Consider the following 25,887-nt stretch of genomic DNA (forward strand, 5'->3'; position numbering starts at 1 on the left):
GGTCTTTGTGCCGCTCTTGGAGAAGAATGCTGCGTATACGCCAATTCCACCGGCCTAGTCGAGGACAATCTGAGAAAAGTCCAGGAAGGACTAGAAAAACGCCGCAAAGAGCGAGAAAACGCGAACTATTCTTCCAACCTTTTCCATGCCCTCCTCCCTTACCTCCTTCCATTCCTAGGCCCGCTCATTGTCGTCATTTTAATTCTCACTGTGGGCCCCTGGGGCATCAAGAGGGTGCTCAGTATTGCCAAAGATCAAGCCAAAGTTGTGTCCAACGCTGTGTTCAGCTCCTTCGTGCAGGTCCATTACCAACGCCTCGCCACCGATGAGCCCCCTCCCCACCGTCCTCTTCGCCCCCTCCGCCCGCGAGACCTACTCTAGCCGCTCCCTGTCATTTCCTTCCCTTCTAATGGAGGTTCTAGGGCATCGCAAGGCCGCTTCGCTGGCAAGGCTCGGTGGGCATCTAGCGCCGGCACGCACCGACCCTGAGGGCTAATGCATGCATCCTGGCCAGGTGCTATGTCATTCGCCCATAGCCAGCCGGTTTTGCCCCCTTACCCCTCGCCTTCCCCAGCCTATTCCCCTTTCCCCTTTTTATTTCCTTCTTAAAAACAAAAAGAGAGCAATTGTTACTGCCTCCCTCCACCCCTCCTCCCCGCTGTTGTTATCTTCCCCTTCCAGCCATTGCTGTCTTCCCCGCCAGTCCCGCCCACATTGTCAACACGCAATCTGCCTCCTTCCTTAGCTACCGCTTACCTCATAGCCATCCGCCCACTTCCACCTATCCACTACCGCCCCCGAGCTAACCCGCCCTAGCTCCAACCCCTCCCTCTACCCGACCCTATATAACCAAGTGTACTTCCGCAATAAAGCAGACCTGTTCCTGCGCTCAGGCGGTCTCCGTGGTTCCTTCTTAACCGCGCGTCCCCCACGCCTGGAAGAACTGGTGCTCCTTTCAGGAGTGCCTCCCGCCGGTGGTTAGGCAGGAGCAAGCCCCCCCTGACTCTTGGGCATAAGCGAGGCCAAGCCCTCGCAACGGACAGCACTTTTTCACACGCCGCTCCTGTTACTTTTACCAGAACTGTAGCTGGTGCTGGGGTTTAATATATACCCGGGGGATCTGAATCTCTGGACTGACCATATGATAGCCAAGCTCTGAGCCTTAACAGACTTCAGCTCCTACATTCTGGTTTATTGGACTTACCCCACTCAGCTAACATGGAGTTGAAGAAAGTTAACCACCACACCATGGCCAAGAGTGCCTACAACTGAAAGCAGAAGGATTGCATCCAACATCCATGTGGAATCTAAGCTCCCTCTTGATATAGATGTGGTGTGGACACAACCATTTCAAGGTCCACAGGATGGAGGAAAAGAATATGGATTAGAGTGGACTTACTGATATTCTATTCATGAACTACTGTGATTAGTAATCGAAGAAAATGTGGCACAGGTGTGGAGAAAGGTAGCCATGGTGGCTGCTGGGTGTGGGGAATGGGAGGAAGAGATGAGATGTGGAGGCGTTTTCAGAACTTGGAGTTGTCCTGGGTAATGCTGCAGGGACAGTTAACAGACATTGTATGTCCTCCCATAGCCCACTGGATGGAATGTGGGAGAGTGTGGGCTATGGTGTGGACCATTGACCATGAGGTGCAGCGGGGCTCAGAGATGTATTCACCAAATGCAATTAAGTATCTCATGATGATGGAGGAGATTGTTGCTATGGGGGGAGGAGTGGGGTGACGGGGGTGGGGGGTATATGTGGACCTCATATTTTTTTAATGTAATATTTTGAATGTAATATTTTAAAAAGAAAGAAAGACCAAAAAAAATCATCTGCTAGTTGGAAGTAATCTGCTATAGTTATGGACTATGTATAAAATGCTGTTCTCTGATTTGACACTGTAACTGAAACGATAAGCATGCAAGGAAACCTTCAGAGTATGAGGCAGTAAGAAACCACCAAATCTGCCTTTGTTGCTTTATATAAACAAAAAGGGGGCTATGTTGTGGGAAATTGGATTACTTGCTGCTTCCTGTTATTATAGATGTTGCAAGTTGCTTCTTGTTATTGTAAATGTTGCAGTTTCTTCCTGTTATTGTAAATGTTGCAGTTGCTTCCTGTTATTGTAGATGATGTTTTTCTGATAGCAAACAGCTGCTTGTTAGTTTCCAAATAAATACCATGTGGAAACTAGGGTTGACCTCTCAGTTTCAAAAGCTGTGAAGTCCCCTGGTCCCATCTTTGTTTCCTCTCTTGTATCCTTTGTTTCTATCCTTTTCTTTCTTCAGCTCTGCATCACCCTTCGCTTCGTGCAGACCTATTGCTGAGTGGTTGCAGCATACCAGAGCAATTGCGGTCATCTTGGACCCACACTGCATAGATTGCTACCCACACCTGCAGCTCCATCATTGCCCCAGGCAGGGGAAAAAGGGGCATGAAGCTTCATCAGTCTCTCTGGGCAACTACAGTCCTTGGATTATTCCACATAGCTGTGACTCTGGCCATAGCCCTGCCAAAGGAGAAAGTGGAAGAAGCTTCATTGGTCCCTAGTTCAATGAGGGCAGCTAAAGCCTCCACACCTTACTGCACCAACTACATGCTTGGCTCCTACTGTACAACCAGCAAAGAAGAAAGGATAAGAAGCCCTAAACTAAAGAGAAAAACTGCACCCAGAAAAAATACTCTAGTAAGCCAGATGCAAAGACACCAACAAAAAATTACAATCCACACCAAGAAACAGGAAGCTATGGCTCAGTTAAAGGAACAAGATAAACCTCCAGATGACACAAAGGAGTTGAGAGAACTATAGATGTTCAAACAAATCTCCTTAATGAATTCAATGAGATGACCAAAGAAATTAAGGCTATTAAGAAGATATTGGAGGGAAACGGACTTTGGCCCAGTGATTAGGGCGTCCGTCTACCATATGGGAGGTCCGCGGTTCAAACCCCGGGCCTCCTTGACCCGTGTGGAGCTGGCCGTGCGCAGCGCTGGTTGATGCGCGCAAGGAGTGCCGTGCCACGCAAGGGTGTCCCCCGCGTGGGGAAGCCCCACGCGCAAGGAGTGCGCCCGTGAGGAAAGCCGCCCAGCGTGAAAAGAGAGTGCAGCCTGCCCAGGAATGGCGCCGCCCACACTTCCCATGCCGCTGACGACAACAGAAGCGGACAAAGAAACAAGACGCAGCAAATAGACACCAAGAACAGACAACCAGGGGAGGGGGGGAAATTAAGTAAATAAATAAATCTTTAAAAAAAAAAAAAAAAAAAAAGAAGATATTGGATGAGCACAGAGAAGAATTTGAAAGCATGCATAGAAAAAGAGCAGATCTTATGGGAATGAAAGGTGCAAAAAATGAAATTTTAAAAAACTGGAATCATATAATAGCAGATTTGAGGAGGCAGAAGAAAGGATTGGTGAGCTTGAAAAAATGGCCTGTGAAAGTGAACATACAAAAGAACAGATGAAGAAAAGAATGGAAAAAATTGAACAAGGTCTCAGGGAACTAAACAACAGCCAGAGATGTGTAAACATATGTGTCATGGGTGTCCTAGAAGGAGAAGAGAAGGGAAAAGGGGCAGAGGAATATTTGAAGAAATAATGGCAGAAAATTTCCCAACCCTATAGAAGGACATAGATATATCCATGTCCAAGAAGCACAATGTCCTCCCATCCAAAAAAATCCAAATAGACCAACTCCGAGACACATACTCATCAGAATGTCAAAGGCCAAAGACAAAGAGAGAATTCTGAGAACAGCAAGAGAAAAGCAATGCATAACATATAAGGGATATCCAATAAGATTAAGTGCTGATTTCTCACTAGAAACCATGGAGGCAAGAAAACAGTTGTCTGATATATTTATAAGATACTACAAGAGAAAAACTTCCAGCCAAGAATCTAATATCCAACAAGACTGTCTTTCAAAAATGAGGGCAAAATTAGAATATTCACAGATCAACAGAAACTGAGAGAATTTCTAAGCAAGAGACCAGATTTTCAGGAAATATTAAAGGGTGTGCTAGAGCCTGAAAAGAAAAGACAGGAGAGAGGGGCCTGGAGGAGAGTCTAGAAATTAAGAATATATCCATAAAAGTAACTGAAAGTGTCAAAAGAGTGGTGAAAATAAAATAAGACAGATAAAACTCAAAATAGTCAGGAATAAACTTAACCAATGATATAAAGCACTTGTATTCAGAAAACTGCAACTCGATGTTAAAACAAATCAAAAAAGCCCTAAATAACTGGAAGAGCATTCCATGCTCATGGATTGGACAACTAAATATCATTATGGTGTCAATTTTACTCAAATTGATATACAGATTTAATGCAATCCCAATAAAAATTCCACCAGCATTAAAGAAAAAATTGAAAACATGATCGTTATATTTATTTTGAAGGGTAAGGAGTCCTGAATAGCCGGAAATAACATATAAAGGAAAAGTGAACCCTCATCTCCGGACTTTAAATCATGCTACTACCTATAGTGGTAAAAAACATCATGGTACTGGCCTAAAGACAGACACAATAGACCAATGGAACCAAATTTATCATTCAGAAACAGACCCTCACAGTTATGGTCAAGTGATTTTTGACTAGCCCGTCAAACTCACACAGCTCGGGCAAAACAATCCATTTAACAGATGGTGCTGAAAGAAATAGACATCCATAGCTGAAAGAAGAAAAGAGGACCCCTATCTCACACATTATCCAAAAATTAGCTCAAAATGGATCAAAAAAATAAAAATAAAAGCAAAAACCATAAAACTTCTGGTAGAAATTATTGAAAATATCTTCAAGACCTGGTGTAAGTGGTGGATTCTTAAAGAAGATAACAGAAGTACTGAGTGTACTACTGGTGTTTAATGTATTTAAAAGTTTTAAATACTGTAAAAGTATGGAAATGTATAGAGTGGATGGTAACACAGTGAGTAACAGCTAGTTTATAAATGGGGATGTGACTGAAAATAGTAGTCTGGGTTATGTAAATGCCAATTGACAGAATACTAGAGAATATTATCTAGGAACTGGATAGCACAGTAAACCAAGAGGTGGATGAGAATTGTGGTTGATGGTACAGATGCAAGAGTGTCCTCTGTTAGCTAGAACAAATGTATATCACTACTGCAGGGTATTGGGAATGTGGAGAAGCATGGGAAAAATACAGCAGGAGTGACTTATGGACTGTGGTTAGTAGTAGTAATATAATATTCTTGCATCTATGCAAAAGATGTACTGTGTTGATACTGAGGCAGTATGGAAAATGTGAGCCAAATGTACACTATGGACATGGTAACAATCAGATTTTATTTTATCAATAGCAAATGACACACCACATTGCGGTGTGCTGATGGAGGGGTGTTGTTTGGCAATTCTGCACATGTGCGTGACTGTTTTATAAGTTTACAACTTCTGTCATAAAAATATACATGTATATATTTTAAAAATAATAATAGGGTGGGTTGGGGGGAAAACACACCAATGTAAAAAAGGACTATGATTAGTAGTAAGATTTTGACAATATTCTTTCATAATTTGTAACAAACATCTCATGACAATGCAAGGTATTGGTGGAGGGCTGATGTATGGGACCCCTGTATGATGTTATGCATATTTGCTTTGTAAGTTCACGACTTTTACTATACACTTAATTGTTTATGTATGTTCATATATAAATGATATAAGGATAACAACAGGGTTGGCTGAGGGAAAAATACTTTGTTTAGTAGTAATATTCTGACAATGCTCTTTAATCATTCGTTAAAATGTTTAAAAACAATGCAAGTTATTGGTGGTAGGGTGAGATGTTATATATGTTTGTTTTTTAAGTTCACAACTATTATACACTTATTGTTTATGTATGTTTATGTACGAGTGATATATTTCAATAAATTTTAAAAATAAATCAGTAAAAAAAGACAACTCCAAATCAGAGCAGTAACCTCTAACCTGAATAAACTAGAAAAAGAGCACTAAACCCAAACTGAGCAGTAGGAAGGAAATACCAAATATTAGAGCAGAGACAAAATCGGGGGGAAAAAAAATCAACAAAATGAAAAGTTGGTTCTTTGAAAAGAGCAATAGAATTGACAAGACTTTAGCTAGACTGACAAAGAAAAATAGAGGACCCAAATAATGAAAATCAGAACTGAAAATGGGGACATTAGTACCAATCTGGATGAAATAAAAAGGACTATACAAGGGTACTAAGAAAAACTGTATGCCAATACATTAGATAACCTAGATGAAATGGACAAATTCTTAAAAATACATACAACTATTTACCCAGTGACTCAAGAAGAAAACAACAGAAGATATCAATAAACCAATTACTAGTAAATGGTCAGTCATCAAAAATCTTCCCAAAGAAAGAAAAAACAGAACCACATGGCTTTAAGGGGAATTCTACTTAACATTCCAAGGAGACATACTCTAATTGTGCTCAAATGCTTCCAAAAAAATTGAAGGGAACATTCCTTAACTCTCCCTACAAAGCCAATATTACCCTGAGACCAAAGCCAGATAAAGAAACCACAAAGAAAAAAAAAATTTTAAACCCACCACACAACCAATATCTCTTATGAATTATACACACAGAATATCAACAGAATACTAGCAAACCAAATCCAACAGCACATAAAATGAGCTATACACCATGAAGTGGGATTTATCCCTGGTATGCAAGGATGTTTCAACATAATCAATTAATATATTACAGTAACAGAATAAAGGAAAAAACCACAGGACCATCTTATTTTTGCAGAAAAGGCATTTAACAAATACAGCAAAATAAAACACTTAGAACACTAGGAATAAATTTCCTCAACATGATACAAAGGGTATATATGAAAAGCCCACAGTTAACATTCTACTTAATCGTGTAAAACTGAAAGCTTTCCCTCTAAGATCAGGAACAGGATAAGGATACCCACTGACACCACTGTTATTCAACATTGTACTGAAGTTCTTGCCAGAGCAATTAGGCAAAAAAATAAATAAAACATCCAAAATGGAAAAGTAGTAAAACTTTCCCTATTTGCAGATGGTATGATCCTATATAAAGAAAATCCTGAAAAATCCACAAGAAAGCTCCTAAAATTAATAAATGTATTTGGCAAATTGGTGGGTACAAGATCAACACCCCAAATTCAGCTGTGTTATAGACACAAACAATGAACAATGAGAAAAAGAAATCAAGGGTAAAATTCCATTCACAATAACAACTAAAAAAATCAAATGTCTAGGAATAAATCAAACCAAGGATGTAAAAGACTTGTACAGAAAACTATAAAACATTGCTACAATAAATGAAAGAAAACTAAATGAGAGAATATTCCAATCACTTGAACAGACATCTCCCCAAAGATACACAAATAGCCACAAAGCACATGAAAGGATGCTCAACACCATTAGTCATCAGAAAAATGCAAATCAAGACCACAATGCAATACCGTTTCGCACCCATTGCAATGGCTACTAGGAAAATAAATGTTTGGAGAGGATGCAGAGAAAGGAACACTCATTCACTGCTGGTACCAATGTATAATGGTACAGCTGCTATGGTAGACAGTTTGGCAGTTCCTCAAAAAGCTAAGTATAGAACTACCATATGACCAGACAATCCCACTAGTAGGTATATACCTAAATGAACTGAATGCAGGGGACTCAAACAGATATCTGCATACCAATGTTCATAGTGACATTATTGGCCAGACCTCTTCACAGAGAGTCACCATGGTTTCCTGCTTCAACAGTGCTTAAACGAAATCCAGCGCTCGCCCGTGTCAGCCAGCCACCCCCAGCTGCCTGCCACCATCCTTCCAGGGCTGCGCAGCCACCGTCGCAGCTTCTCAACCACCCACCATGACAACCACATCCCCGTCGCAGGTGCCCCAGAACTACAACCAGGACTCGGAGGCCGCCATCAACCGCCAGATCAACCTGGAGCTCAACGCCTCTTACGTCTACCTATTGATGTCTTACTACTTTGACTGTGATGATGTGGCTGTGAAGAACTTTGCCAAATATTTTCTTCACCAATCTCATGAGGAGAGGGAACATGCTGAGAAACTAATGAAGCTGCAGAACCAACAAGGTGGCTGAATCCTCCTTCAGGATATCAAGAAACCAGAACGACATGACTGGGAGAGTGGATTGAATACAATGGAGTGTGTATTACGCTTGGAAAAATGGGTGAATCAGTCACTACTGGAACTGCACAAACTGGTCACTTACAAAACTGACCACCATTTGTGTGACTTCATTGAGACCCATTACCTGAATGAGCAGGTGAAGTCCATCAAAGAACCGGGTGACTCTGTAATAAACTTGCGCAAGATGGAGGCCCTGGATTCTGGATTGGCAGAATCTCTCTTTGACAAAAATACTCTGGGAAGCAGTGATGAAAGCTAAACCTTATCTCAGCTTCCCCAGAGCCACAGGGTAGTGCATGTGTGTTGGGTTAACCTTTTCTATAAGTTGTATCAACGTCTACCAAGTTCTTTTATTGGTACCATTCCTTCAAATAAAGTTATTTGGTAGCCCCCCCCCCCAAAAAAAGAACATAGTGAAATTATTCACAATTGCCAAAAGATGGGAACAACTCAAGTGTCTACCAACCGATAAAAGGATAAATAAAATGCGGTACATACATACAGTGGAATATTATTCAATCATAAAAAAGAATGAAATCCTGATACATGAAACAACACAGATGAACCTTGAAGACATGTTGTTGAGTGAACTAAGTCAGACACAAAAAGACAAATACTGTACGATATCACTGTTTTGAAACAATTAGAAGAGGCAAACTCAGAGCCAGAATCTAGATAAAGGTCATCAGGGGATGGGTAGGAATAGGAAATGCGACGTTAAGGCTTAAAATTTTCAGGGTTCCTATCTGAAATGATGGAAATGTTTTGGGAACAGATGGTGATTATATTAGCCTTATACTGTGAATGCAATTAACAGCACTGAAATATACATCTGAATATGATTAAAGGGGAAATGTAAAATTGTACATATGGTAAAATAATTAAAAAAATTTTTTTTAATCCCTGGAAGAATAGTCAAGAGGATTGTGAGAAGATGACAACAGACTAACTGGCAGAACAGAATGATCTCACAAAAATCAACAGAGAAAAAGTCAAAAGCTGTCCAAGGGACCTGCTTTGGGGGCCAACAGACTAGGACAGGGCTATATCACTCCCAGGAGGGTGAGGGACAGAGAGGCGAAGAAGTTGAAGTGACAAACGTGCATTATCAAGCTCCCACGGAGGCCAGGAAGGGCTCCCTTCTCCCACCCCGAAGATATTAACCTGGAGTAAAACACCTGGGTCACTGCAGCCAAGTGAGAGAGGAACAGACATCTTCCTCCCTGTCAGCTGTTTCAAGGGAAAAGAGAGGGGAGACCAGGGTGCTTTTCTTCAATGAATTCCACCATCAGAGCCTACCCTCAATCTCCAATCTGGAGATTCAACACAGGAACACAGGAAAACAGAGACTGAAACACCTCCTTGTAAAGGTGCGGTGACGAGCACCATCTGCTGGCTGGTCTGGAAATTGCATGGACAAAAAGTGTTCACACATTCTCTATCCACCACCTGGGAGAAAATCTGCACCCCACTAGCAAGTCCCTGGCCTGATTTTGACAACTTAAGCTGGCAATTTAAAGACTGAGAATAAGTGGAACCAAATATCAAAGAAGATGTATAGGAAAAAAAAAAAAAACAATAGGCAAGAGAGAGAAATTAGCCATCAGAGTAAAATCACCAACATATTCAGATGCCTAGACATTAGCAAAATATTATGAGCCATACTAGGAAAGATGACCCAGCCAAAAGAACATCCCAAATATCTTGAAGAGAAGATTTAATACAGTCAATCAGTGATAATCACAGAATTTTCCAAAATCACTTCAAAGAATTGAAAGAAAATATGACTAAAGAAATACAAGCTATTAAGAGGGCACTGATTTTGAAGACATTAAAAAAAAAAAAAAGGACACTGGAAAAAGGAAGCAGATAAAAAAAGAGGACATTGGAAAAAGGAAGGAGATATGACTCAAACTGCTGGGCACCCTCCTACCACATGGGATGTTCCAAGTTCAGTTCCCAGTGCCTCCTAAAGAAGACAAACAATACAGGAAGCTGACATGACAGGCTGGCGCAGGGAGCTGATGCAACAAGATGATGCCCTGAGAAGATGCAAAAAGGTAACACAATGAGGATACACAATGAGAGACACAAGCAGGGAGCAGAAGTGGCTCAAGTGATTGCCTCCCTCCCAAATGGGAGGGGGAGGTCCTGTGTTTGGTTTCCTGTGACTTACTTCTAAAAAGAAGATGAGGAGACACAGAGAGCACTCAATGAACAGACAGTGAGCAGACGGCAAGCACAGGCAACTGTGGGGGAAGAGAGGAATAAATAAAATGTCTTTAAAAAAAAAGACATTGGGAGAGCATAAAGAACAATCTGAAAGCCTACAAAGTAACAGAGTTTATGGGCATGAAAGACACGATGAATGAAATTAACATACATTAGAAGCACGTAAGAGCAAATCTGAACTGCTTGAAGACAGAACACCTGAACTGGAAAAGACAGGAGAACAGAAAGAGAAGAGAATGGGAAAAATGGAAGAAAGTCTCAGGGAATTGAATGACAATGCAAAACGCAAAAACATTCACATTAATGATGTCCCAGAAGGAGAAGAAACTGGAAAAGGGGCAGAAAGAATATTTAAGGAAATAATGACAAAAAACTTCCCAACCCTTATGTAGGACAATGTGCACCAAATAGAATAAATCCAAATATACCTACCCAAAGACACCTACTATTCAGAAAAAGGAATATCAGATATAAAGAGAGAATTCTAAGAACAGCAAGAGAAAAGCAAAGCATCAGACACTAGGGAAACTTCATAAGATTAAATGCAGACCTCTCATCAGAAACTATGGAAGCAAGAAGAACGTGGTATGATGTATTTAAGGTACTGAAAGGAAAAAACTGCCAGCCAAGAATTCTGCATCTGACAAAGCTGTCCTTCCAAAATAAGGGTGAGTTCAAAGTCTTCTCAAACAAAAACTGATAGAATATGTTACCAAAAGACCACATTTGCAAGATATAATAAAGGGGGTGCTTTAGACTGAAAGGAAAATACAAGCGTGAAAGATTTGGAGAAGAATTTAGAAATGAAGATTATTAGGAAGAGTAAACTGAGGGATAAGAAAACAGACAATAGAAAGATATTACAACAAAGAGCTAAAGGACAAAATGGATGAAACAAGTAATGCCTTTACAGTAATAACACTGAATATTAATGGATTGAACTCCTCAATCAAAAGACACAGACTGATAGAAGGAATAAAAAATATGAACTGTCTATATGTTGTCTACAAGATACCCATCTCAGACATAAGACACAATCAAGTTAAAAGTAAAAGGTTGTAAAATGGTATTCTATGCAAATAGTAATCAAAAAATATCTGGAGTAGACCAGATAAATGTAAAATAACATTATTATATATGAAAATAACTTGTGCAACTAGCAAATTACTCCTGTGATTAATATTCTATAATTTCTTTTCATATAAAATAAACAATTGTTTTAATTGAAAAAAAATTCTCTGGAACTACATTACACAGTGAACCGTAAGCTAAACCACAGACTTTAGTTAACAGAACAATTATAGAAATGTGCTATCCTCAATTGTAACAAATGTTCTACACCATGCAAGGTGTTGGTGATGGAGTCGTATAAGTAATCCTGTATTTTATGCAAGATTGTTCTCTACACCTACTACTACTCTAATAAAAAAAAAAAATCCAAAGTGATATGATATTCTACCATATCTGGGGATCATCTGACAATAGAATGATTTGAACAGCTGTTTGATAATACGAAAAGAAAAAAAAAAAAAAGGATCTTCTGCATTTTGACGTCAGTCTACCATATTATAGACTATAGCCTCATCTCTGGTCCTTCCACTTCCCCTTCAAACACCTACAACCCACCTTTGCTGAACTTCTTATTTCAGAGCATGTTGTGCTTTTCCATTCCATCTTTGCTGCCTTTCCCAACACCCAGTGAATCTCCTGCGAACCCCTTTCTTCTCTCTGTCATTAACAGAAAGAATTGGGTATTTCCTCCTTTGAGCTCCCACAATATTTTGTATTTTGATCTAATAGTTGAGTGAACCACATTGTTTATTCCCTCATACATTTATGCTCTGTAAATCATTCTAAGTTTTGGGGATCCAAAGGTAAACAGACTGCCTTTTTAACTATTCTTGTCTATTCTCCTAGAATAGTTGATGAAGAACAGATTTTTATCATTTATTTACATGGCCTCACTGATCATTTATTTCAGCCTGACAGCAGTCCTGAAACACAATAGTTTTAATATATATTACTGAATGGAAATTTTCAAAAGTTCAACAACTAAATGATAAACCTATTTGCTTTTTCTTTCACAAAATCCAAACCATTCTCAGGTCATTTCGATATAGATCTAAATTACACAAAAAGCCAAGGACATTTTCTCATTTTGCTAACTAGTTCAAATTCTATGAATAGGTTGGTTAGGCTGGGTGTAGTATCCTGTTTGGGGATCAAGGATCAAGCCTCTAAGCAATAAAGTTCTGTACGTGTTCAAAGAGAACAGCTTCTGGATTTGACTCTGTATTTACACATAGGCACCCCCACTAGGTTAATACTTCAAAATTAAATAGAGAGCACAAAGAAGAAAAAGAAGAAAAACTCTCAAAAGAGTAGGACTGACAGTCCAATAATGACTCTTTCCTACAAGGTTTGGGCTTCTGTCCCTTTCAGGCCTCTACTTACATAGCCTGTTGTTAGCAAACTTTCCTAATCAGAAGCAAGCTGGTAAAAGATTCAGTAAAAATGAATATTCAAATAAAATATTTAGCCTACAATCTTTATTCATGTTACAAAATATAATACCATATAGATGAGCAATTAATAATTCCTTTGAACATCTTTTACTATCACCACAGAGAATACAATTTACCTATATCTCAACTGTTCTGCTGCTATTCTTCCATACCTGAAACCAAATCACTGATACAAATAAAACTTTAAAATTTAAAATATTTAGGAGAGCAGATGTGGCTCAAGCAATCAGCACCCACCTCCCACATGGGAGGTCCCAGGTTCAGTTCCTGGTGCCTCCTAAAGGGGGGAAAAAAAAGCAGACGAGCAAAAAACAATAAGCAGATGAGCAAATAACAAGCACAAACAACAAGCAAACACATGAGGGAGCCATGGGGGCAGTGGGGAGGGAAGAACAAAATATTTCATATAAAACAATTTTTGGAACTCTTTCTTGGGCATATATAATGTGCCAAATATCTAATTTTCTCAAATTAATATCTCCAAGTCTCTCCTGAGCTTTATATTTTTTTATCCAATTTCAGATATCCATTTAAATGTCTGATAGTCTTCTTAAACTTAACATGTCCAAGTCTGAATTCCTGATCATCTTTCCCAAAATTACTCAACTTTCTCAAACCATTTTGTTGGCAATTCAATAGTATATAGCTGCTCTGACCAAAAACCTTGACTCTTTACTCCTCTTTCTGTCATATACTTCTAGCCATTCTATCAGGAAATCCTAACATATCAAGGAACTTCCTATTACCCCTCACCTCTATTGCTACTATCCTGCTCTGAACCTCTCACCTGCATTATTGTGGTAGTCTAAGCTGCCTTCCAGTTTCTCTGACTCCCTGTAATCTAGTCTCTAAAGAGCAACCAAAGTAATCCTTTTTAAAAGGTATCATATCACTTCCATGCTTCAAAAACCCTCCTATGTTTCCTCAATTCACACAAAACAAGTCTTATAACTGCTTACAGGCACTGCAAAATCTTAACCGTTTCTCCTCTCCCGCTTACTCCCTCCATCTAGCCACACTAACCTCTCCTTGCGGTACCATGAACACATCAAGCACTCTTCCCCCACAAGGTCTTTGCACTACCTGTTATCACTGCCTGCAAAGCTTTTCTGTTAGATATCCATGTGCCTAGCTCCTTTACTTCCTATGGTAAACTGCTGCAGTAATGGTTACCAATTTGTTCATACTATTCTGTATACAATCCCCTTTGCAATTTGTCTCTCCCACCATCAAGAAACAAGCCTACTTCTCTACCACTTGAGAATAGGACTGGCCAAATAACTTGCTTTCACCAATGAATAAATAATAAATGTGACACAAGCAGATGCTTGAAAAGTGAAGGCATGTAGAGAATTGCTTTCTGGAGTTGCTAAGACCCTCTCTGCAACCTATGGAATAAAGAATGGCCTACAGGAATGTGAAAGCCAGTTAGAGAGTGAGGCACCAGCCACGTGCATAAAGCCACCCTAGACCAGATAGTCCCTGCTGAGCCAGCACAGATCTAAAGGATCACACAGGCAACCCACAGAATCATGAGAAATAACAGCATGTGATATAGCTGCCCAAAAGTTATGACTTGCTCATGGCCACGTGGTTAGTAAATTAAAAGCCAGAACTTAAACCCATTCTCATTCTAGACTCCTATACCCTTTCTATAACATCCCAAACTTTTAAAACTGCAAAAATATCTTGAACTTTTGAATTTAGGCTGAACTGTCTGAATAGCTAGAGAAAGAAGTCTCCAGATTTTCAAACCTCTCTGTATTTCCTTTTGCTGCTATTTCTCCAGTATCCACTCTTCCCATTCTTCAAGACTCTGCTAAATTTCCTATGAAAGAAAGAATACATAAGAAAAGAACAGTGAAGAGAGATGTGGCTTATCAGAAAATAAAAACATCTCAAGTAGTTAAAAGAAAAAGTAAATAGGATATAAAAGAGATCTGATACTATCAAAAAAGAAATCTGATACAATATATGAACTTAAGTGATGATAAAAATGGCATTAAAGATATTAAATTTTATTTTATATGAAAAAAATCAGACAGGCAAACTGTTCTTCAAATAGTATTAGCTAGTAATTTTGGTTGCTAGCCATCAAAAAAATAAAAGAATCCCTACATCATATTATTTCAACTAGAGATTGAAATGTGAAAAAAGAAAAGAATGAGAAGAAACTGCAGATAAATATTTGTATAATATTGGAAAGGAATGCTTTTCTATATATGACATAACAGGCAGAAAAAAGTGGAGAAGGTTTAAATGTGACTATGTAAAAATTTAAAAGCACCATAACCTTTATGGAAAACAGTTTGACTGCTCCCCAGTTAGCTAAATATAGAACTGTCATATGATCTGGCAACCCCTTTATTAGGAATATATCCAGAACTGAAAACTGGGACATGAACAGACATTTGCACACATGTTCATTGTAGCATTATTCACAAATGCAAAAAGATAGAAACAGAAACAACCCAAGTGTCCATCAACCGATGAAGGGATAAACAAAATGCAATATATACATATAATGGAATACTATGCTGCTGTGAGAAGAAATGAAATTGGGATACATATCGACAACATGGATAAAACTTGAGGACATTATGTGGAATGAAATAAGTCAGACACAAAGAACAAATATTGGGAGTGGATATAACTCAAGTGGCTGAGCGCCTGCTTCTCATGCACGAGGTCCTGGATTCAAGCCCCAGTATCTCCTAAGAACAAAAATAAATGGAGGGAAACGGACTTTGGCCCAGTGGTTAGGGTGTCCGTCTACCACATGGGAGGTCCGCGGTTCAAGCCCTGGGCCTCCTTGACCCGTGTGGAGCTGGCCCAAGCACAGTGCTGATGAGCGCAAGGAGTGACATGCTACACAGGGGTGTCCCCCGCGTAGGGGAGCCCCACGCGCAAGGAGTGCACCCATAAGGAGAGCCGCCCAGCGCGAAGAAGGAAGCAGCCTGCCGAGGAATGGCGCCGCCCACACTTCCCGTGCCGCTGATGACAACAGAAGCAGACAAAGAAACAAGATGCAGCAAAAAGACACAGAAAACAGACAACTGGGGTAGGGGAGGGGAATTAAATAAATAAATAAATAAATAAATAATAAAAAAATAAAATAAATGGAAAAACCAACTCTCATTGGGAAGTGGATGTAGTTCAGGGGTTGAGCGTCTCCTTCCCATGTACAAGGTACTGGGTTCAAATCCCAGTACCTCCTTAAAAAAAAAAAGGACAAATATTGTACGGTCTCACTAATATGAACTAAAATACAAAGAATACACATGGAGTTAAAATCTAGAGTACAGGTTACCAGTAGATAGGATGAACTTTAAGAAGGGTTCTGATGTTTAATATATGTAGAATTTTTTATTAGCTTGAATGTTAAAGTGTGGAAATGGATAGAGTTAATGGTAACACATAGTAAGGATAAATAACACAGCTGGTTTATGAATGTGACTGTGGCTAAAAGGGGTAACATATTAGTCAGGGTTCTCTAGGGAAATAGAACAGGAAATACCTGTAAATAGTATGAGATTTTATAAAATTGTCTCATGCAACCTTGGGGAAGCACAAGTCCAAATTACGTTGGGCAGGCTGCAAGCCAGGAACTCTGTTGAAGGTCATTGATGACTTTCCCAAGAGACCCTGGCAGTATGAAGTAGAGATGGGAATTTCCTTTCTGAACGCTGAAATCGCTTCTCCTGATTAGATGAGACATCACTCAATGCTGATGACAATCTCCTCACACTATTACAGATATAATCAACTCACTGATGATTCAAGTCCATGAAATGCCTTTGTATTACAATTAGCCTAGTGTCTACTTGGCCAAACAACTGGTTGACACATTAGCCTAACCATCACAGGTAGTCTAGGGACATAAAGGTTAGAAAATAATCTAGAAATGAATAACTTAGTGAACCTAGCAGGGGATGAGGATTGTGGTTCGTGTACAACTACAAGAATATTCTTCTATAAACAACTGTATGTCACTTTTACAAGGTGGAAAGAATATGGAGATGGTAGCTATTCCAGTCACAAGAGACAAGAGACAGCACGGTGGGCGGAGAGTGGCCTGCAGCATTCTCCAGTAGTTGTGATGAGTTTACTCCTCAATTCTAAACCTTTCCTGAATGGATTAACAGGAAAACCTGTGATGGTGGAATTTAAGTGGGGAATGGAGTACAAGAGCTACTGGTATCTGTAGATGGCTATATGAACTTGCTAGCTTGCAAATACACAAGAATACATAGATGGGGCATTATCCAGACACGTGGGTGAAGTTTTAATAAGGTATAATAATGTCCTTTATATCAGAGGAGTGGAAGAAGAGGAATAAGATGGGGAAATGAGAGAACAGCATCTACCATTGGCTTTTATATGTATTTCTAGACAATAAAGATTTGTTTTTCCGCTTAGGTAAAAAAAAGAATATGGAGATGGGGAAAATAAATTAATGTAACTTATGGGCTACAGATAACAGCAATACTGTAATATTGTTGCATCAGTGTCAAAGAAGATACTATAACAATGCTAAGGGTCAATAATGGGGGTATAAGGGATTTTTTACTTAGGACTAAGGGAAATGTTCAAAAATTTACTGCGGCAATGCCTGCACAACTCTGTGATGAAAGAGAGAGCCACTCAGTGTATATTTTGGATGGAAGGTATAAGGCATGGACTGTATAGCATATTGAACCACATGGCAGATGATGGACTGTGGTCAACAGCACAAATATGAATGCATTCTCTCATGAACTATAACTAATGTACAATACAAATATATGGTGCTAATAAAAGGGGGATGCATGGGGAAAAAATACCAAATGTAAGTATGGACCATATTAAGTAGTAATATTTTCATGTTTTTTCATAATCTGTAACAAATGTTCCAGAGTAATGCAAGGTGGTGGAGGGGTGATATATGGGAATTCTTAACTTATGCATGATTGTTTAGTAAGCTCACAACTTCTCTAATAAAAAAATATATATATAAATTTTAAAAACTGGAAAATAAATTTAAAAGCACCATAACCAAAGCTAAAGACAAAAGAGAAAACTAGGGGCAAAATACTATAAAAATCTTTTTAAAAAAGGAAAAGAATACCTCTATTCTTAGGTTTGGCTTACAGAGATGAATATACTTGTCAGGACTCAGCAATGCTTTACAAAAGACAAACTTCTTGCTCCTCAGAAAAAGCCAAAACTAGAAATCCAAGGCAATAAACTGTAGATGCAAATGAAAAATACAATAAATAACTGTAACAGCAAGTCCATTCTCAAAGAAAGACATATTCCCTTCATCAAGATTGACAAATGAACATTCAATCCTATGTTTTAAGTTAAAATGTTTAAAGCAAAAAGATTCATGGATTTTATTTTATGTAAATTTTACCTCAAAATAAAATAAATAAATAAATAGGAAACTCTGATATGCATTCTAAGTAAGGTATTTAATGGAGGGAGGGAAGAAGGAAAGAAAAATGTGGGTAAGGAAAATATTGTAAGATAGTTTATTAGTCAGTCACAAGGTGCTGACACAAAGTACCAGAAATTGGGTGGCTTTTATAAAGGGTATTTATTTGGGATAAAAGTTTACAGTTACAAGGCCCTAAAGAGTCCAACTCAAGGTTGCTTTTGCACCAAAGTCAGTTGCCATGTGTTGAAGCAAGATAGCAGGCCATCTGTGCAAGGGCTGAATCTTTCTCTCTCTCAGCTACTGGCTAGCATAGGGCTTTTTTCTTTCCTGGCTCAGCTGCAAACTATCAGGCAAATGGCTCATCTCTCTCCTAGGGCCACAGGCTCAAAGTTCTCTCCTCTGCCACGTTTCCATCTTCTTGAGTGAGTGTCCATTTATATCAGCCCACAAAGGGGGCAGGGACTCAACCCTGAGTCACACCCTATTAACATGGTCCAATCAAAGCCCCAATGCTAAAAGATAATTTAATCAAGACATGTCAGCTGAATCTAATGCATTCAAAGGGTATCATACCCAGAGGAATAGAACAGTTACACACATAAGCTTTCTGAGGATTCATAAATAATCTCAAACTGCCACAGATGGTAATGGTAAAATCTAGGTAGCGGGTATATTTATGTTCATTGTAAAATTCTTTCAATTTTGCTGTAGTATTCTTAAACTTTCATAATAAAATCTGGGAAGAAAAAAGCTACAGAAAAAAATGGGCATAGGGTATGAAGTCACTTCACAAAAGAAATGTGGCCAAATACAGGGAAAGATGATCATTCCCACAACTTCAGAGCAAGAAAAAAAACCTCATTTTTCACCTACTAATTTAGCAAAGATTTAAATGATTAGAGAGAAAGCAAATGCTCTCATACTCCAACCATGAGAGTAAAAGAGTATCATTCCAGAAGGCAATTTCACTATTAACAAGCCTTAATACAAATCTCTTCACCCAGCATTTTCAGTCCTAAAAATTTATTCAAACAAAATACATATGCAAAAATGTAGATAGTTGTCACAGCACAGTATTATTTTAAATGATCCATACCATTTAGTTAGTGAAAGTCATTATTAAGGTACATGAATGAGGGAGTCATGGTCAAGAAGCCAGTCAAAGCTGTGACTAAAGTCAGAAGGTGGCCAAGGGAGTGACAAGAGGCCATCAAAATCACCAACTACAGTAATAGGTGAACATTAACTACTATCACTTAGCCTGTAAAATGGGGCTGTATGTAATAACACATAGGGTGGTATCAAAATTGACCCAGTTATGTACAGAGAAGCTTGGTACAGCACACTGCAAATGTTCACTGAGTATTGAACTTTTTTGCAATAAAGACTTATTTTATTTATTTATTTCTCCCCACCCCCTTTTGTGTTTTACTTGCTGTGTCTGTTCTTCTTCCTCATTTCTTTAGGAGGCACTGGGAGCTGAACCCGGGACCTCTGATGTGGGAGAGAGGTGCCTAACTGCTTGAGCCACCTCTGTTCCCTGCTATGTTGTGTTTTTCATTATGTTTTTCCTGCCCAGGTCTCTTGTTACATCAGCTTACTGTGTCAGCTTGCCATGCTTGCTGGTCACACCAGCTCGCTGTCTTCTTCAGGAGGCACCAGGATCCAAACCAGCAACCTCCCATGGGGCAGGCAGGACCCCAGTTGCCTGAGCCACGTCTGCTTCTCCTTAGTGTTGAATCCTGAAGAATAAATCATCTCCCCACTTATAAATAGGCTGAGTTTTTATAAGTTCTGATTGTATCAAAGTTCTAATTGTACTGAGGTGAGCAAAATATAGGCCCTGGCATCCTGAAGTATACAGTTAAGCTTGGAAGACTCAAATAATAAACGAGTAGACCAAAAAAAAAAGTTTATCTATATAAAATGGTACAGACATGGAAAATTTTCCAAGATACATTTAAGTGAAATATTCAAGTTAGAAAACAGTATGTATAATCACACAATATTTATACAGGCATGGTCTACACTTCATTATCTGAAATAATGGTCAATTAAAGTTAATAGTACTTATGCTAGTGTAAGATTTTTATGATTTGTACTATTTGAATCTGTTATATGGTATTTAAGTAGCTAATACATGCCTGGCACTATTCTGTAGACTCAAGATACAGTGGTATGTGTAGCTCAGTGGTTGAGTGCCTGCTTGGCATGTATCAGGTCCCCGGTTTAATCCCCAGTAACTCCTAAAAAACAAACAAACAAACAAAAAACAAGTGGGGAGCGAGGATGCGGCTCAAGCAGTTGAGTGCCTACCTCTCACATGGGAAATTCCAGGTTTGGTTCCCTGTGAACCCTGAAAAAACAAACAAACAACAAGCAAAACAAATGATAAAATCAACTCAGGGAAGCAAAGCCGATGTGGCTCAGTGGTTGAGTGCCAGCTTCCCACATAGGAAGTAACGGGTTCAATCTCCAGCACCCAGTACCTCAAAAACAAACAAAAACAGTGGTAAACAATTCAGTCATGGTCCCTGCCCACAAGCAGATTATATTCTAGTACAGAGAAGTAGAAAGGAAATCAACAAAGTGACATAAAGGTTGAGGTGGCCAAAACAAAGCGATTAGGATTGAGCTCCCTGAAAAGGGAGGCTGATCTGAGAGCCTAAAGGATAAGGAACCAGTACTGTAAAGAGGCTGGGGAGGAATACTCTAAGCAGAGTAACAAATTATAAGAGCAAATAAAGGTAAACGGCAAGAAAGAGCTGAGCAATATTCAAGAAACAGAAAGGAAACACCATGGCTAGAGTGTATAGAGGAACAAAAAAGTGTGAAAAGTGACCAAAGAATTACTTACATTGACCATGTATTTCTTTTATTATTTTTTTTGGTATTGCATTTATTTATTCAATAAATCACAAGGAATGTTACATTAAAAAAACAAAAAACGTAAGTTCCCATATAACCCACTCCCAACCCCCTACCACATCATTTTTGTAAATTGTATTTTTTTTGAAGCTACATACATGCATCCCTTTAAAAATTATGGGGGGGATAAAAGATCAAGCTCGTTTCATCCTAAGAAAAGAAATTTTAAAATCTGTACCTGCCCTAATCATATACTCAGATAAAATTTTGAAAATCTTTCCTTGCTAAATGCTTGACATATATACCTCATCTAATCATCACGGTAGAGATTTTTTAAAGCATTCAGTAAGACTTTAAATCAAAGCAGTCTTGCGGCAACAATTCTTCAAAGCTAATCCACAGACCAGTTGCATGAGACTCATCCAAGAAAATGCACAAACATACACATATTCCTGAGACCTACCCTAAAGACTTAAATTTAATAGGTCATAGATAGACCCAAGAATCTCTACTTTTATAAACTTCCTAGATGACCAGAATTTACCTAGTGACAAACCTTTGTACCTCAGCATTCCTGGTAGCACTGGGTGTGTACATAGTCCCAAGATACCATATCTAGATTGTCAGTGGAAAAGATACATTTTATTCAGTAAATCCTGTTTAAGGAATCAGTAAAGTGTTTAACATAGATTTCAAATACTTCATAGAACCTAAAAAAGATAAAACTTAAATTCAAGTTTTCCCTTTAAAAAAAACACAAAAAGCCCTCCATGATTTGACAGCCCAACACTCAACCCCCAGCTGCCTACTCACATGTAACTTTCTTTCTCACTCCTCCACTTTATAGCCAAACTTCCTCAAAGACTTGTCTATACTCTCTGACTCCATTTCTTCATCTCCCACTCATTATTTAAACCATTCTAATCTAATACTGCCCCTATTATGTCACTGAATATAACTAAAGTCAAGGAACTCCACATAGCTAAATCCAATCAACACTTGCAGAATTCATTGTTAGGCCTATAGACACCATTGATCCTCTTGAAACACTGGTGTGGCTTCTCAGAAACTATGTTTTTTCCTGGTTTTCCCCCAATTCTTACTTCTCTACCTACCTCTTCTACTTCATCCTAAAACACTGGAGATCACTGGAGATTCAGTTCAAAGGCCTTCAACTACCATGTCAAAGTATAAAAGGGAAACCACCTGTGCTTACTAAAACTGGAGAAAGTCTTTAAATTCACCCTTTAATAATATCTTACTGTATTTAATGGCCACATTAGCAACCAATATATCATCTCAGTGAGTCCACCTGCACCATTTTTCCCTCCAACATTTAAACACCAAATTAAGTAGGTAACTTGCATTTAAAAGCCATATTGGGGAAACGGACTTGGCCCAGTGGTTAGGGCATCCGTCTACCACATGGGAGGTCCGCGGTTCAAACCCCGGGCCTCCTTGACCCGTGTGGAGCTGGCCCATGCGCAGTGCTGATGCACGCAAGGAGTGCCCTGCCACGCAGGGGTGTCCCCCGCGTAGGGGAGCCCCACGCACAAGGAGTACACCCCACGCGCAAGGAGTACGCCCCACGCGCAAGGAGTACGCCCCACGCGCAAGGAGTACGCCTCACGCGCAAGGAGTACGCCTCACGCGCAAGGAGTGCGCCTGTAAGGAGAGCCGCCCAGCACAAAAGAAAAGTGCAGCCTGCCCAGGAATGGCACCGCCCACACTTCTCGTGCTGCTGACAACAGAAGCGGGAAGAAACAAGACGTCTCCTTACTTTCATTTCACTCCATTCCTCCATGCTTCCTGGCTCAAAATCTATCTATGTCTTCCCATTCTGTTTAAGATAAAATGCAAAATGCTTAACCTGGCCTACAATGCCTTACATGTTCTGATACCTGCTATCCTCATCTCCCATCATATTTCACTTTGTATATTACAATCTTCCAGTCCTTTCTTCATCTTCCAGAGTATGACCTTTCTTTCCTGTTTTAGAGCATTTCTTCCCCTTCTAGCCAACTCATCCCTCAGGTCTCTATTTAAACGTGATTTACTCAGGGATGCTGTGGCAGTTTGAGATTATTTATGAACACCAAAAAAGATAAGGATTATGATTGTAAATTGGTCTGTTCCTCTGGAGGTGATACCCTTTGACTGTATTAGATTCAGCTGAGGTGTCTTTGATTAAATTATGTTAAGATTAGGGCTTGATTTGACCAAGTCAGTAGGGTGTAACTCAGGTTAAGTCCCTGCCCCGATGGTAAGCTGACACTCACTCAAGAAGACACACAGGAAGAGAGAGCTCCACAGACACCAGGAGAGAACTTCATCATTTCAATCTGCCTGCCATGTGATAGAAAAGAGAAGGCTAAAACAGCTAAAGCCTCAGGGAGAGATGTACCATTTGCCTCACAGGTTACAGCTGACTTTGGGAAGACACCTGAGACTGATAAAGGAAGGCCTAGAGACAAGCCTAGAGGGGGGAGCCCAAACCTTCACAGAGCTCACCAACTACCTCACTTCAACATGTAGCAAAGGATTATGGTGAGGAAGCAACCTTGAAATGAGCTCTTTAGAGTCTTGTAAGCTTTTACCCCAAATAAATACCCTTTATAAAAGTCAACTTTCCATCAGCAACCCCTTTGGCTGACTAATATAGATACCTTCCCAATCCGGCCTCTTTCCCTCCCACTAAGCGGTCTCTGCTATTCATGAAACACTAAAGCACACTTTTTACTTTTCAATATCTGTCTTTCCTGCTAAACTATAAACTCCATGGGGATCACGGCTGCATTATTCAATCTTATATCCCCAGCACCTAACATTCAAATATTGGAGAAATTAGTAACTATATCCCTTTGTAGAAGCTTTTCACTCTTAATCACAGTTTGCACGTCCAAATAATATGCACCATAAATTAAAGAAAACATTCTAGAAGGTATTGACAATGCAAAAGAAAAAAAGTCTTTCAAAGCAAGATTTTAAAGGAAAATAAAATTGTGGTTCGTGTGTAATGACACAAAAACAAGGGGGAACAAATAAAAGACAGGCATTCCTATTCATACCTGAAATTCTCCACCAGCCAACTGCCTGCTCAGAGCTCTGAATTCCTCAAGCTTATGTTCTGCCTCCCATCAGGACACTCCCCCCTTCCTCCAAACTCTGCACTGGGACACCTTACTATATAAATTTCACCTCTGGTCATACCCTTCCTGTACTATTTTCTACTTCAGTTTTTCCAATTGGGCCAGTGCCTGCACTATTCAGGGGATGATTCAGTGACAGAATCCCATCCCATTCAGTTAAAAGAGTCATCCACGAGCCTAGACATGAGAGGGTATACAACACAGATACCAGGAAAGCTAAGGTAAAACAAATCCCATTAGGACCTTGAAAAAGCTTGAATTAAACATTGGATTAAATTTTAAAACATATAAAAAGCTTCAAAAAGAACAAAATACACCAAGACATCCTGAATCAGAAATGTATTCTGGTCTTGGTAGTCTGAATTCAAAAGAAATTTTTGCTAAATTAAAGATTAAACTACAAAGAAGAGGTAAAATAATCTAGCAAGACCTTCTGATTAGTAGCTAGCTAAGTACCTCTTCAGGGATTAAAATATACATAAAGCACAAAAAGTTTTAAAGTAAAGATATTTATTTAACAGTGACATCTAAGAATACCTACTGTTCAAAAATAAAAGAGAAGGGAGCTGAGATGGTGCAAGAGAATGATCACCTCTCTCTCTCTCTCCAGAAAGTCCCAGCATCAGTTCCCAGAGCCACCTAATGAAAATACAAACAGACACAGAAGAACACACAGCAAATGGACATAGAGAGCAGACAATGGAGGGAGGGGGGAGAAATAAATAAACAAATATTTTAAAAATAAAATAAAATTTAAAAATGAGAGACGTCTTTGGATGGATGGTACAAGGCCCGGGACTGTGTAACACAGGGAATCATGTCATGGATGGACTGTGGTTAATAGCACAAATATGAGAGCATTCTCTCACGAACTATAACAAATGTATAATACTAATACATAATGTTAATAAAAGGTGGGTATATGGAAAAAATATACCAATTGTAAGCTATGGATCATAGTTACTGGAAATATTTTGATGATGTTCTTTCATAATCTGTATCAAATGTTCCACAGTAATGCTAGGTGTTGGTGGAGGAATGATGTATGGGAACTCTTCACATTACCCATGATTAGTTTGTAAGCTCGAAACTTTTCTAATAAATATTAAGAGCAAATAAATAAGACCAATTAAATTTTCACACACCCAATACACACAGAAAAATTTCACAAGTTATTAAAATGCTTTTTCCAAGTTGAAGTCATCTATGTTGTAATCACTCTTCAAAGAGCAAAATGTTTTGTTTATATTTGTGAACATGAACCCAGATATAAAAAGCAAAAGGGAAAGCTACCATTCAGCCTAAAATAAATATCACCATAAAGAGGCAGATACTGTGTAATTAAGTTTCTTAACTGTAGGTTAAATGTTAAACTAAAAATTTCTTTACATAAGTATTAAATTCGATATCACAGTTTTAAAAGGGATGTTGTGCTAATGAAACTATTAAAGTAATAAAACATGAACTTATCTCCAACCATTTCTAATGTTAACTGATTTCATTCCAATGCTTAGGTAAAGAGCAAAGAGAACAGGAAATA

The 25,887-nt window shown here is 39.1% G+C and overlaps 1 protein-coding gene and 1 pseudogene across 4 annotated transcripts in view; one reads left to right on the forward strand and one right to left on the reverse strand.

Moving 5' to 3' along the window:
- The window catches only part of ELF1 (E74 like ETS transcription factor 1), a 183,517-nt gene that overhangs the window by 146,073 nt on the left and 11,557 nt on the right, over window positions 1-25,887 (reverse strand). The window lies entirely within an intron of this gene.
- On the forward strand, window positions 7,854-8,413 carry LOC101430956 (ferritin heavy chain pseudogene; annotated as a pseudogene).

This window comes from Dasypus novemcinctus, chromosome 15 (genome assembly GCF_030445035.2).
Source record: "Dasypus novemcinctus isolate mDasNov1 chromosome 15, mDasNov1.1.hap2, whole genome shotgun sequence".
In the NCBI taxonomy this organism is placed as follows: Eukaryota; Metazoa; Chordata; class Mammalia; order Cingulata; family Dasypodidae; genus Dasypus; species Dasypus novemcinctus.